General features: G+C 32.8%; 1 long non-coding RNA gene and 1 pseudogene across 1 annotated transcript; one reads left to right on the top strand and one right to left on the bottom strand.

The window, feature by feature from the left end:
- The first annotated feature begins 8121 nt into the window (after window positions 1–8121).
- On the top strand, window positions 8122–9455 carry LOC139787356 (uncharacterized). Its single transcript, XR_011722615.1, has 3 exons — window positions 8122–8229; window positions 8690–8751; window positions 8841–9455. It is a non-coding gene; the product is annotated as an uncharacterized lncRNA (long non-coding RNA).
- A 765-nt stretch (window positions 9456–10220) lies between these two features.
- Window positions 10221–12880, bottom strand: LOC139787357 (putative nuclease HARBI1; annotated as a pseudogene).
- Between the last annotated feature and the right edge of the window lie 876 nt (window positions 12881–13756).

The raw sequence follows: 13756 nt of genomic DNA, 5'->3' as shown, positions 1-13756 counted from the left end.
ATTCAATGGTGTGTGTTTTCTCGACGTTGGCAACACTGAAACGAAGTTTCGCATTGTCACCGCGCGAGGTCTCCAATATCAATTCGGAGTTCGGCCGTGACTCCTGTCGACCCTTAAGGGGATGCTGGAGCCGCAGGCGAACTCGATCAGCGTCGATAAAGAAGTGCTCACCGACTATATCTGTCCTTGTATAGACAAGGATATAGACAAGGATAGCACCTAACCTTGCATCTTCCACTGGTCTAAGTAATATCTTTTTTTTTAGGCTTCAAATCTTACTTCTAATTGCACGATATTATTCCTGACAGTTTTTTGTAGAGGGCTGCATCACTATTTTCTATAGAAAAACTGCAGAATTTATTATATAAAGCAATATTGTCGTCAGGTGAAGACAATATTTATAAAAATAAAATTTTTTTTTAGTTTATCAGAAAAAATCATGTACAGCCCTCTACATTTTTGTGCGTACTTTAATCGTGTAAAAGGATTTTCCATTCTGTTCAGCCAATTCAAAGATATTGCTTAGACCGATTATGCCTTGTCGCTGTCACTCCAGGATCCCCTTAAGGGATGCTAAAGCTAAGGCCGAACTTCCTCGACGTCGGTAATGTCAACTCTGTCAACTAAAGCAAAGGCCGAACTGATATTGGAGACCTCGCGTGGTGACAACGCGAAACTCCGGTTTCAGTGTACCAACTAATTTCAGGTTCTATGAAGTGGTGTATGTCCGTACACGTACACACACCACTGAATTGCTCACACGGACGCACGGTAGAGAGACATATGCTATAGACGCGGCAACGCCGCGCGGCGTTGCCGCGTCTATGGATTCTTTAGCAATACGGCCTGAACCTGAAAATGCTTTCTGGCCGTCCGTAGCAGAAAGGCAGTAACGTATCAAGGCTGATAAGCACCCGCTTTTTATAAATTACATATATCTTATGCACACATGTGCGTATATATATAATATGTATCTAATTATTATGTGTATGTTTATAATTGTCTGATGACAAATAATAACAGTAGCATAATTGAGAATGTGAATTAGTATACATAGTATGTATTGACGCGGGTACTTATTAGACGTGGCAATTTACTGCATCTCTTGCACCTCAAATAATTTTTTTCTTGTAATGTAAATGAATGATGTAAACTCTTTCAAAGGATCTATCCATTCTTGATGGGGTAAAATAATAACTTCTATAACAAATGCAATAAATATTAAATTTATAGTATTGATTTATATAACTAATTTTATTCTGTCCTTATATATAGAAAAATATACACTCAGTCTTAGCATCAGAGTAGAGGGTAACGCAGCTGATGAACAGTATAGATAACAAACTGAATAAAAATCTTAATTATTATAACATAATGATATATTAATAAGATTTTTATTTAGTTTGTTATTATATCTATACTGTTCATCAGCTGCGTTACCCTCTACTCTGATGCTAAGACTGAGTGTATATTTTTCTATATAAAGACAGAATAAAATTAATTATATAAATCAATACTATAAATTTAATATTTATTGCATTTGTTATAGAAGTTATTATTTTACCCCATCAAGAATGGATAGATCCTTTGAAAGAGTTTACATAAAAGCTCAGCGTTGGAAACCTCATATTATTCATAATTCTCCATTATTTGTTTAAATCTACGCAGGTTCCTTTTCAGTAAGATTGATAGTCTGAAGTAATAGGTGATGGCAAAAATCTGAAATTATTGCACTATCATGCAGAAGCACTAAGAATTTAAATATATATTTTTTATGCATATTAAAAGATATATTAGCAATCAGTCTAATTAGAAAAAAGATGTACCAGATAATAAAAAAGAAATTGTATATAAAAAAATGGTTTCTAATATGTATTCAGAGAATGTTGATTTATCATATATTCTTTCAACTTGCTTTCCTCCTTTTGAAAATTTACACCAAGAGAAACTTTTGTAACATATTACTTTGTATTGATTTTTTTAACATCTTTATTTCTTAAAAGGAAACGAAAACCGTAGAAGAAAATTATTAAACTTATTTTTATTGTGTTGAGAATTCATTCAATTTTATCGCTACGTGTCTCAACTTCTCTTGTTCAAAACAAAAAACTAATTTATAGCTTTTGATTTATATATAATTGTTAAATTTCAGTTTTGTCAGATGCAATTTGTGCGAGCTTATTTCGTGGAGCAAATATTTTGTTGCGTTTTCGAGAGTGTTTATCCGATCATTAGCGAAGCGACGCGATGCATTTATATTTGATCACGAGGGACTATGCGCAAATTTTCGCATTGTTTGCGGATTTTATAACTTTATTGACGAATATAAGATCTAATATCTTTCGCATAATTGATTTACGATTACTCGCGTTTTATTGAGGCTCAGATGTACACCCGTCTGTATCACGTCAATAAAAATCTGGCAGCAAAATGAGTATGAATTCATTCGTTTAGCAAAGGATGCACGTTGACCTTAGAAGCGCACGTTGGAATTTCATCCGGAGGGAAAAAACTTTGTCGCGTTTTTTTAATCTTTCTGATTCTCAAAATAAATTCTTCGTGTATATTTTTCGCGCTCATAATATTATTTGATTTGTGCAGATTAATTTTCTTTTCATGCATGAAATATATTTTGGCAACTATGCCGTCTATAGGAAGAAATCTGTCGGACTGTGCTAACTCGGACCACGTGCGTTTCTGACGTTTAGATATTAGTGAAATTCGGTTAGAAAACAAAAAAATGACCTGTCTCGTTTCTTGATAGAAATTCGAGATGCTAAATACTAATTTATTGGGTGCGTTCGGGAAGACACTATTAGTGCTATTTGCTTATTTTATCCTTGTTTTACACCTGATGAACGATAAAGATAGAATGATGCAATAGCGCTAATAGCGCGCTTCCCGAACGCAGCCATTGTGTTATAAATTCGACGTTCGCTTTTCGCGTGAGACTGGCATCGGCTTCCTATGTCGCTAAACGGGCCTTTTTCAGTTGGATACGTTTTTTTCATTATAATATACAGAGGAGAAGAAGCTAGGGATAGTGGGATAGGTAGACATACATTTTGTATGACCTGGGTATCGGGGGTCTATCGATCGTTAGTACGATTATTTTTTCTCTGGGCCCGGAGCCTCGTCCACGATGACAATATCGCGGACACGGGACGTCTCCAGAATCGTGCTCCGATTACTTTGTACTAAGAATAATTCTGCATAAATTTCTTTTGTGCCTTTATATCATATGTATTTTTCAAGCAAAGTTCATTTGCAGAATTTACGCGATGGAAGATATATGTATACATATATAAATTAGTAATAATTGAAAAAAATGTAAAAATGCCTAACGAGGCATCTGTATGACATATCTGTCAAAGCTCGTTCTTTGAAACGGCTTTATAGATCGCAAAATCCTTTTACAGGAGTAAAGTATAGGTACTAATAATGAAGAGTGGGAATATAAAAAAATTAGTAATAATTGAAAAAAATGTAAAAATGCCTAACGCGGCATCTGTTACGACATATCTGCCAAAGCTCGTTCTTTGAAACGGCTTTATAGATCGCAAATCCTTTTACAGGAGTAAAGTATAGATACTAATGAAGAGTGGGAATATAAAGAAAGTAGTGATAATTGGAAAAAATGTAAAAATGCCTAACGAGGCCCTGTACGACATATCTGTCAAAGCTCGTTCTTTGAAACGGCTTTATAAATCGCAAAATCCTTTACAGGAGTAAAGTAGAGGTACTAATGAAGAGTGGGAATATATAAAAAAGTAGTAATAATTGGAAAAAATGTAAAAATGCCTAACGAGGCATCTGTACATCATGTCAACAGTGTGTCTGCTGAACGCGGCCATTTTTACATTTTTTTCAATTATTACTAATTATTTTACAATCCCACCCTTCATTAGTACCTATACTTTACTCCTGTAAAGGATTTTGCGATCTATGAAGCCGTTTCAAAGAACGAGTTTAGACAGATATATCGTTGAGTTCATCTGATCAACACTCTGCGTTGATTGGTTGGTTCTAAAAGTAAGAGCCAATCACGTTCGACTGCTACTCAGCGGCTTGGTCTGCTGAACGCGCCCAATGCCTAACGAGGCATCTGTACGACATATCTGTCAAAGCTCGTTCTTTGAAACGGCTTCATAGATCGCAAAATCCTTTTACAGGAGTAAAGTTTAGGTACTAATGAAGGGTGGGATTGTAAAATAATTAGTAATAATTGAAAAAAATGTAAAAATACCTAACGAGATATCTGTACCACATATCTTTCAAAGCTCGTTCTTTGAAACGGCTTCATAGATCGCAAATTCCTTTTACAGGAGTAAAGTAGAGGTACTAATGAAGTGCGGGATTGTAAAATAATTAGTAATAATTGAAAAAAATGTAAAAATGCCTAACGAGATATCTGTACCACATATCTTTCAAAGCTCGTTCTTTGAAACGGCTTCATAGATCGCAAAATCCTTTTACAGGAGTAAAGTTTAGGTACTAATGAAGGGTGGGATTGTAAAATAATTAGTAATAATTGAAAAAAATGTAAAAATGCCTAACGAGATATCTGTATCATATATCTGTCCTGGTTCGATTGCTGTGTAGGAATCAGACAATGTAGCCAACCCCGAAACTGCCCACAGCTGCGTGCGCCATCGCGCCGTCTCTCGCAAGATCCGTGAACTACTGCTGTGACATGATTGCTGCTCTGCGTGAATATTTTTGTGAAAAATATACACGATCGTTTCAAAGCTCCCATTTTTATTCTAGGCTTTCGATCTCAATTTCAAAGGTACGTTATTGTTTGTGCACGTCTTCTGAAGTGCGGGAAAGTTTAATTTCGTACATATTACGTATACAACTGTTTATATTAGAAAATAAGGTTATGAGGTGACAGCATTTTAAAAATTTTTTTCAATTATTACTAATTATTTGACAATCCCGCACTTTATTAGTACCTCTACTTTACTCCTGTAAAAGGATTTTGCGATCTGTAAAGCCGTTTCAAAATAGGAGCTTTGACTGTTTTTGTCGGTAATTTGAACGGCTTTAGCCTTGTCGCTGTCACTCCAGGATCCCCTTAATGGATATGGTAAAATTATTACCATAACGATATCCCTAAGAGCACGGTTGACGGAAAGTCGACGGCAAGTCGACTTCTAAAAATGACGGAAAGTCGACTAAAAGTCGACTTCTAAATAGTCGACTTATAGAAGTCGACGGAAAGTCGACTTCTAAACAGTCGATTTATAAAAAGACGGAAAACAGTCTAGCAGTCATTTTTATTTTATATTAAGCGGCGCATCATGCATCATCAATATGACGGCGAATCTCGAGGAGGAGCAGAGCTTACGCGAGTGCGAGGAATACGTGCCGCGAGACAGGACACGATACTACCGCCACGAAACGTCGTCGTCGTCGTCATTCACAGTCCTCGTCATCATTGTCTTCCCGTTGACTAATTCCTCCGATATTTCCGATAGTTTCTCCAGCAGGGGGTCGATTAATTGTGTATCTTGAAATGATGAGGTAAAAATTACAAAGTAAGGAATTACAAGTGAGGAAATTCATTAGCGCTACGATTTTATTTATCAAAATCTAATAAAATCTGTTCACTTTTGTAATTTTCACCTCGTTTCAAGATACACAACCGACCTCCAGACGTACGTGGCGGTTTATTTTATCGACGTTAAAAGTTGGCGGGAAGTCGACTTTTAATCGGCGGTTTTTGAGACATTCGCCGACTTCAAGTCGACTTGAAGTCGACTTTCGTCCTTAAAAAAGTGGACTTCTCTGCCAAGTCAGTTTCGGTAGAAGTCGACTTTTTGCTCTTAGGGTATACTATATCGTGTATATAAGATTGATTCAGACGGGCAATAATTGTACATATAGAAAACGATTCATAACTATAAAATTTGTATAGTTATTTCCTTATTCGGATCTAAAACGATAGAAACCGATTCAATTCGATTAATGTTTTATCTGTCTTCTAAATATGCAACGATAGAACCGATAAGATACGATTAAAAACGATATAGATATAGCCGTTTTTAATCGTTTTCTATCGGAGATGATTACCAGGGTAAAGGATATTTAATGCCCGTTCTAGACCTGGGGATCGATCATGTATCTTTTCCCCTAGGACGGAACGTGAAAAGTGAAAAGTTTATCTCTTTCTATTCAACACTAATAGAAAGAGATAGTTACATGAAACTTTTCACTTTTCACGTTTCCGCTCTAGGGAAAAAGTTACATGATCGCTACCCTAAGAGCAAAAAGTCGACTTTAAGTCGACTTGAAGTCGACTTCTACCGAAACTGACTTGGCAGAAAAGTCGACATTTTTAAGGACGAAAGTCGACTTTAAGTCGACTTGAAGTCGGCGAATGTCGCAAAAACGACCGACTTAAAGTCGACTTCCCGTCATGATGAAAAGTCGACTTCCCGTCATGACGAAAAGTCGACTTCCCGCCAACTTTTAAAGTCGATAAAATAAACCGCCGCGTACGTCTGGAGGTCGATTGTGTATCTTGAAACGAGGTAAAAATAACAAAAGTTAACAGATTTTATTAGATTTTGATAAATAAAATCGTAGATACGCTAATGAATTTTCTCACTTTTGTAATTTTTACCTCATTATTTCAAGATACACAATCGACCCCTTGCTGGAGGGCTAAAACTGATGCATTTCGATTTTTTTTCATATATAAAATAATTTAATTATCTAAAAAACTGTATAATTACAATCCTAATGTTTTATTCTTAATTACAAAGGCGGCCATATCTGTGCCACTTCTGCGTGCGCGGATTCCGGCAGCCACTTCTGGTAAGCTGACAATAACAGAACTAAAATTAAAACATTCCAGCGTTAATCGCGAAACAATATGCAAAATTAGCTATATAAATATATATCATATTATTATCATAATGTTGTAAATATATAATAATATTATATATATATATATATATATATATATATATGGGACAATCCACGTCACTTTTACCCCCCATCTGTCCAAAATTGGTATGGACGGATTTTAATGACTAAGGGCGGAAAATGTTCGTCTTGAAAAGAGCTTTCGAAAGGCGTGTGGCATATATGCGCAATTCAACATGGCGTCATAGTTATGGCTGCTTAAAGGGATAAATTCAAAATTTCAGATCCAACATGGGCAGATAAAACGGTGAAAAGTAACTAAATTCATGTGAAACTCAGTATTTGGGGGATTTTGGGGTCGCTGATTACGAATCTGAACGTAAAATTGTGAAATTCAAAATGGCGGATGCAAATATGAGAAACGGACGAAAATTCCAGTAAATGATCTGAAAACTCTTACTGGAGGGTTTTTTGGGTCGCTGATCACGAATTTGTAGCTAATTTGTTAAAAAACAACAGAAAAACCGTGTTAATTAAAATTCTACTCTAGGAGATGAATTTCTACCACGTCCACGCCGTCATCTCTGGGTAACGCTAAGAGTAGAATTTCAATTAACACGGTTTTTCTGTTGTTTTTTAACAAATTAGCTACAAATTCGTGATCAGCGACCCAAAAAACCCTCCAGTAAGAGTTTTCAGATCATTTACTGGAATTTTCGTCCGTTTCTCATATTTGCATCCGCCATTTTGAATTTCACAATTTTACGTTCAGATTCGTAATCAGCGACCCCAAAATCCCCCAAATACTGAGTTTCACGTGAATTTAGTTACTTTTCACCGTTTTATCTGCCCATGTTGGATCTGAAATTTTGAATTTATCCCTTTAAGCAGCCATAACTATGACGCCATGTTGAATTGCGCATATATGCCACACGCCTTTCGAAAGCTCTTTTCAAGACGAACATTTTCCGCCCTTAGTCATTAAAATCCGTCCATACCAATTTTGGACAGATGGGGGGTAAAAGTGACGTGGATTGTCCCATATATATATATATTATTATAAATATATAATATCCACAGACTTTTATACTAGACCACTAACATCTATGGACGCACTGCCGAAAAGCTGATGCGAGTGCAAGGTGCAAGTGTTAGTGAAGGGTGCGGCCATATTGAATTAACAATAAGTCACTATCGGGTGTTCACGATAATGGCTATCCGAGTAATTTCCCTAGGACCGAAATATGATAAGCACAGCCATCTACTACCATCATGATTCGTGACAACTCAATGGTGTCCGGTATAGCCAAATCCACGGACGAGTTGCGAGTTGCGAGTTCCGTGAGTTTGTAGCAGGTAACCTAAAAAATAGGATATAAATTATTTGATATTACAATTAAAAATAATCTGTTGTTAATGTATGGTATTAACTTCATTAAAATTATAATTATGTAACACAATCATGTATTTTAAAGTATTGTCTAAAATAATGTCAAAGAGGTATCTTATTACAAACATTTTTTAAATTCATTTGTCTATCAAGTTTGTATCATAACGGTATTATTTCAAAATCTAATATAAAATTTAATTAGACATCGATTCTCAATAAATGTTATTAATGTTATAAATGTTATTTTATTTAAACGTACTTATAACATAAGCAGTCATGAAAGAACTGATTTGGCTTTTGCTGTCAATTCATATCATATTTTGTTGAATTCTGTTAGATTTTTATTGGTTCAGATTGGTTAGATTTCTATTTTTGTAGCAGTAAAATCTACATATAATATACATTTTGAAAAATCTGATTTTACAGGTCTGCTTTGTTGAGAAAGGCTACAGATAAATTAAGTTCAGTGAGAGAAGTGAATGATGTTGGTATGTACATGATTATTTAATAAAGATAATATATATAAGTCGATTATACAATTTGTTCAAGTATATATTAACTAATTTTGTAATTACAGTGAATTACAGAGTTCAGTGGACTGATAATATGGTAAAACTGCTGTTAGCAGAAATAACTACGTATACAGAATCTCTACTAGTCCATTAAATAAGCAAGCTTGGAAAACGATTGCTGCAGTTATTAACACTCATGGTTATAATTTGACTGCAGAAAACTGTTGTATCAAATGGACTGGTATGAAGAAAAGATATAAAACGTTAAAAGATGCAAATAATCGTACTGGCGCAGCAAAAGAAACCTGGGAATATTTTGGCATTATTGATGATATGTTAAGAAAAAACCCAGAAATTACACCTTTGTCCGTAGCATCAAGTACACGTGGTTTTAGAGTAAATGTAAATACGTCTGAAAGCATAGATCTGAGTACTGAATACACTGAAGAAAATGAAGAAAATGAAGAAAATTTAGAAGCAGCCAATATTTTAAAGAACCGACCGATAAGAAGAAGAAAGCCTAAAAAAACTATCTGGATTGCAGAATTAGTAGAACAAAAAAGCGAAACATCACCAAGAAAATTATGACCAAAGAGAACGTTTCTTAACTTTACTAGAAAAGCATTTAAAAAAAGTAGACGGAAATAAAGTAGAAAAAAATAAAAAAGTATAAAAAAATATTTCAAAAATACAAATTAGTTTACTAAGCAATATTAACGAAAAAAATCTAATAAGCTTGTTATGTTTTAGATATTAAAAAAATATTTTTTTTATTACATTAAGAATAATATTAAAATCACAAGTACAAAATGATGTGATAATTTTACACATTGTGAAATCTTATTTTCCTTAAATGGTCAAATGTTCCTTATTTTCTATAATAATTATAAATGTTTATGTTGTAGTGAATAAAATAAGTTTAGTTATTCATTACTCAAAATTTTCTATTGAGATGTGTGCATTATGAAGATACATATTACAAATATATATATAATGTTCCGATTTATTTTAAAGTTATATGTAATAATTTATTAAATGTGATCGATTGTGTTTCTGATTTATATAGATTTATATCATCTGCCTTATCCTTTCTTTAATTACATAAAAATTTGGACTTGTTAAGAAATAGATCTTCATAGTATCATAATAATCATTTTAGTATTAAAGTTTTATTTACATAAATATTGTTTTATGATTATTTGAATTATTTCGAACAATTAATTATAATTATAATTATATTACAAATTAACCTTTTTGCTACGTGTATATATACACAATTTTTAGTATATATATATATATATATATATATATACTAAAAAATTTGAGAAATGTAACTAAGAGATATGCATGTAATTAAAAATTATATAATTACATATTTATTACAAAAATTTACAATAACTGAGAAATAAGATCTCTTTTTCTGCTCCGTTTATAAATGCTTTTCGTTATTAATTTCCATTTCTATTGGATCAAATGCCATAGGTTCATCTTCATTTTCTATACATATGTTATGTAAGATACAACAAGCAATAATAATTAAAGGTATCATTTCCGTATTGTACATATAAACATATCGTAATTTTCTAAATCTCCTTTTAACATTCCAAATGCACGTTCGATAACTACACGTGTTTTTGACAATTTTGTGTTAAAGTTTCTTTGTAGACGGTTTAATGACCATTATCTCGATAAGGAGTTAACATATATTTTGACAAAGGATATGCTGAATCAGCTAAAAGATGGTTTGATTTTGAAAGTATCTATTTCATCCTGTGTTATTAATTCCTTAATATCGCTTAAACGCCAAACTCTTGCGTCATGAACACTACGCACATCCCGTAAAAACATCTATAAACCTTAATTTATAATCACAAATCCCTTGTAACACTAATGAATGGTAACCTTTGCGGTTAATATAATTATCAGAATTTTCTATGGGTGCACTTATAGCTATATGGGAGCCATCAATTGCTCCAATCACTCCAGGAAAACCCACTTAATGCACGAAATTCTCTTTCAAAGTTAATCATTTCATAAGGTTCAGGCCATTTAATATATGTATGAACATCTTCAATTAGTAGCATCGCAACCTCAAATACAGAATTCCAAACGGTGTCCTTACATACACCAAATCTATCTGCTACCGATCTGTAACAAAAATTGTACATATATACGGTTTACATGCACATAATTATTTAAAATCTGAATTTTATTAAACGTAAAATTTTGTTGCCTTATACAAATATATAAACACACACAAATCTGAAAGACAAGAAAATTATAATAATTTAAGCTTTTCATGCTAATACAATTTAAGTGACTCTAACTAGGAAATAATGAGATTAAAATAGGACTAATAAGGGTGTTTTAAAAACATCTTAATATAAAATACAAAAAAAATATTAAAAATTGGAATTTCCTTTCTAAAAAAAGGCATGTTAAGTCGATAGTCGAATTTATTGTTGCCGCTTTTCCGCGATGCTGATTGGTTTTCTCGCTGCGCTTACTTCATTTGCAGCTGTCATCGTATATTTTGACAGTTGTATGTATCAAAAAATAATAGTGTAATAGTAATAGCATAATGTTAAAGCTAAATAGCGCGCGCGAAGCGCGCGTCTGTAGTGCTAGTTATTTAAAAAACCAAAGTCGTCCTTAATAAACCTTAACAATTTTACACAAAAGCAATCTAAGGTCGCTAGATTATTTGTTCTTAAAAGCTGTACAACTTTTGTTAAAAATATTTTTAAAAATAAAAACTCGACAAAAACTTAAGACAAACAAAAGTTTAATGGAAAAAAAAACATAAGAGTGGTTTGGCCAAATGCACTTGGATATAAGTTTTTAATATGAAACATACTAACATACTAATAACCTGTAAAAAAATACTAACCTGTAAACTTCCTGATTCCAAGGACCCATAAGGTAATAGCTATTTGTTTATCGGGAGACATTTCTCAGCACCCGGTCACGGTGAAGACGTCCTCCAAGGGTTTGCACCAATCTTTCATACGTAGTTTTTTCTAGTCGAAAATGTGATTTGAAATCTATTTAAACAATAATGAAGCTCATTACATTTAATAAATACAAAAAAACACTTTACAAAATTAAAACAATAAATGTATTATAGCAAAACCTTTACCTGTTAAAGAATATGTCGATACAATATTTTCAAAAAAATCTGGAATCTTAGGGTGAAATTCCCGTTGAGGCGGAAAATAATCTTCATCATCATCATCTGATGGATGATCAAAAAATAAGTCCCACATTCCTTGTATATCCATGTCTTGTCTGAAAATATTAATAATAATGCAATATAAGGTATGAAGAAAATATTCCAACATTTTGTTCATAAATGTTAATAGATTTGTATATAGCTTTAAGTAAACTGCACAAACAACAATTTTTCTTATTGTGTTGACAGTATATATAATTTACTATGCACTTGCATTACAAATTAAACAAAATTATTGTAAACATTAATGTTAGTGTCACATTAGTGAAATAGTCATGCATAATATTTATACATAAATTTATATTAGGTTTTGAAATAATACCGTTATGATAGAAACTTGATAGACAAATCGTTTTCCAAGCTTGCTTATTTAACCCTAGCCGTATACCTGGGTCGTTTTCGTCCGGGCGAAAATCAAATGTTGTAACTTTTGAAAACGGGTAGAGAGACTTTAATGAAAATTATGTGAAAAAATTAAATTGTTTTATAATTTATGATTGATACTTTAAATTGAAGGTTTGAATTACCTCCATGAATTTTTTCAGATTTTTTGTAACACTTAACACTAAAAAAAACGTCAGGACGAAAACGACCCAGGTTGGAGCGTAAGGTGCCAAAAAACGTATGCGGGCTAAGGGTTAATGGACTAGTAGAAGATTCTGTACACGTAGTTATTTCTGCTAGCAGCAGTTTACCATATTATCAGTCCACTGAACTCTGTAATTCACTGTAATTACAAAATTAGTTAATATATACTTGAACAAATTGTAATAATCGACTTATATAATTATCTTTATTAAATAATCATGTACATACCAACATCATTCACTTCTCTCACTGAACTTAATTTATCTGTAGCTATTTCTCAACAAGCAGACCTGTAAAAATCTGATTTTTCAAAATGTATATTATATGTAGATTTTACTGTTACAAAAATAGAAATCTAACCAATCTGAACCAATAAAAATCTAACAGAATCAACAAAGTATGATATGAAATTGACAGCAAAAGCCAAAATCAGTTCTTTTCATGACTGCTTATGTTTATAAGTACGTTTAAATAAAATAACATTTATAACATTAATAACATTTATTGAGAATCGATGTCTAACTAAAATTTATATTAGATTTTGAAATAATACCGTTATGATACAACTTGATAGACAAATGAATTAAAAAAATGTTTGTAAATAAGATAACCTCTTTGACATTATTTAGACAATACTTTAAAAATACATGATTTGTTTCATAATTATAATTTTAATGAAGTTAATACCATACATTAAAAACAGATTATTTTTAATTGTAATAATCAAATAATTTATATCCTATTTTTTAGGTTACTGCTACAAACTCACGGAACTCGCAACTCGCAACTCGTCCGTGGTTTGGCTATACCGGACACCATTGAGTTGTCACGATAATGATGGTAGTAGATGGCTGTGCTTATCATATATTTCGGTCTAGGGGAAATTACTCGGATAGCCATTATCGTAAACAACCATCGGGTGTTCAGTTGATCATGATGTGCGTTATCTGCATTCGTTATTACAGTACATAAACGAAGCAGGCGAATGTTTTGTGTTAAATATGGTACATGTTATCAATAAGTTTGTAAGTCTGCCTTGACGGGTAGCGTATTGGATGCCGAAATCGAACCACTATCCTGTAGTATTTAACCCTTCTTGGACATTCTGTATATGCCAGACTATGTATGACATCTTGTATAAAAACACTTGTATAGAATAGT

The sequence above is a fragment of the Temnothorax nylanderi genome, unplaced genomic scaffold, assembly GCF_030848795.1.
Source record: "Temnothorax nylanderi isolate EJ_2023f unplaced genomic scaffold, tnyl_v1.0 TNYL_tig1462_pilon, whole genome shotgun sequence".
Classification (NCBI taxonomy): Eukaryota; Metazoa; Arthropoda; class Insecta; order Hymenoptera; family Formicidae; genus Temnothorax; species Temnothorax nylanderi.
The sequence above is the reverse complement of the archived record's forward strand: the minus strand, read 5'-3'. Positions and strand labels throughout refer to the sequence as shown.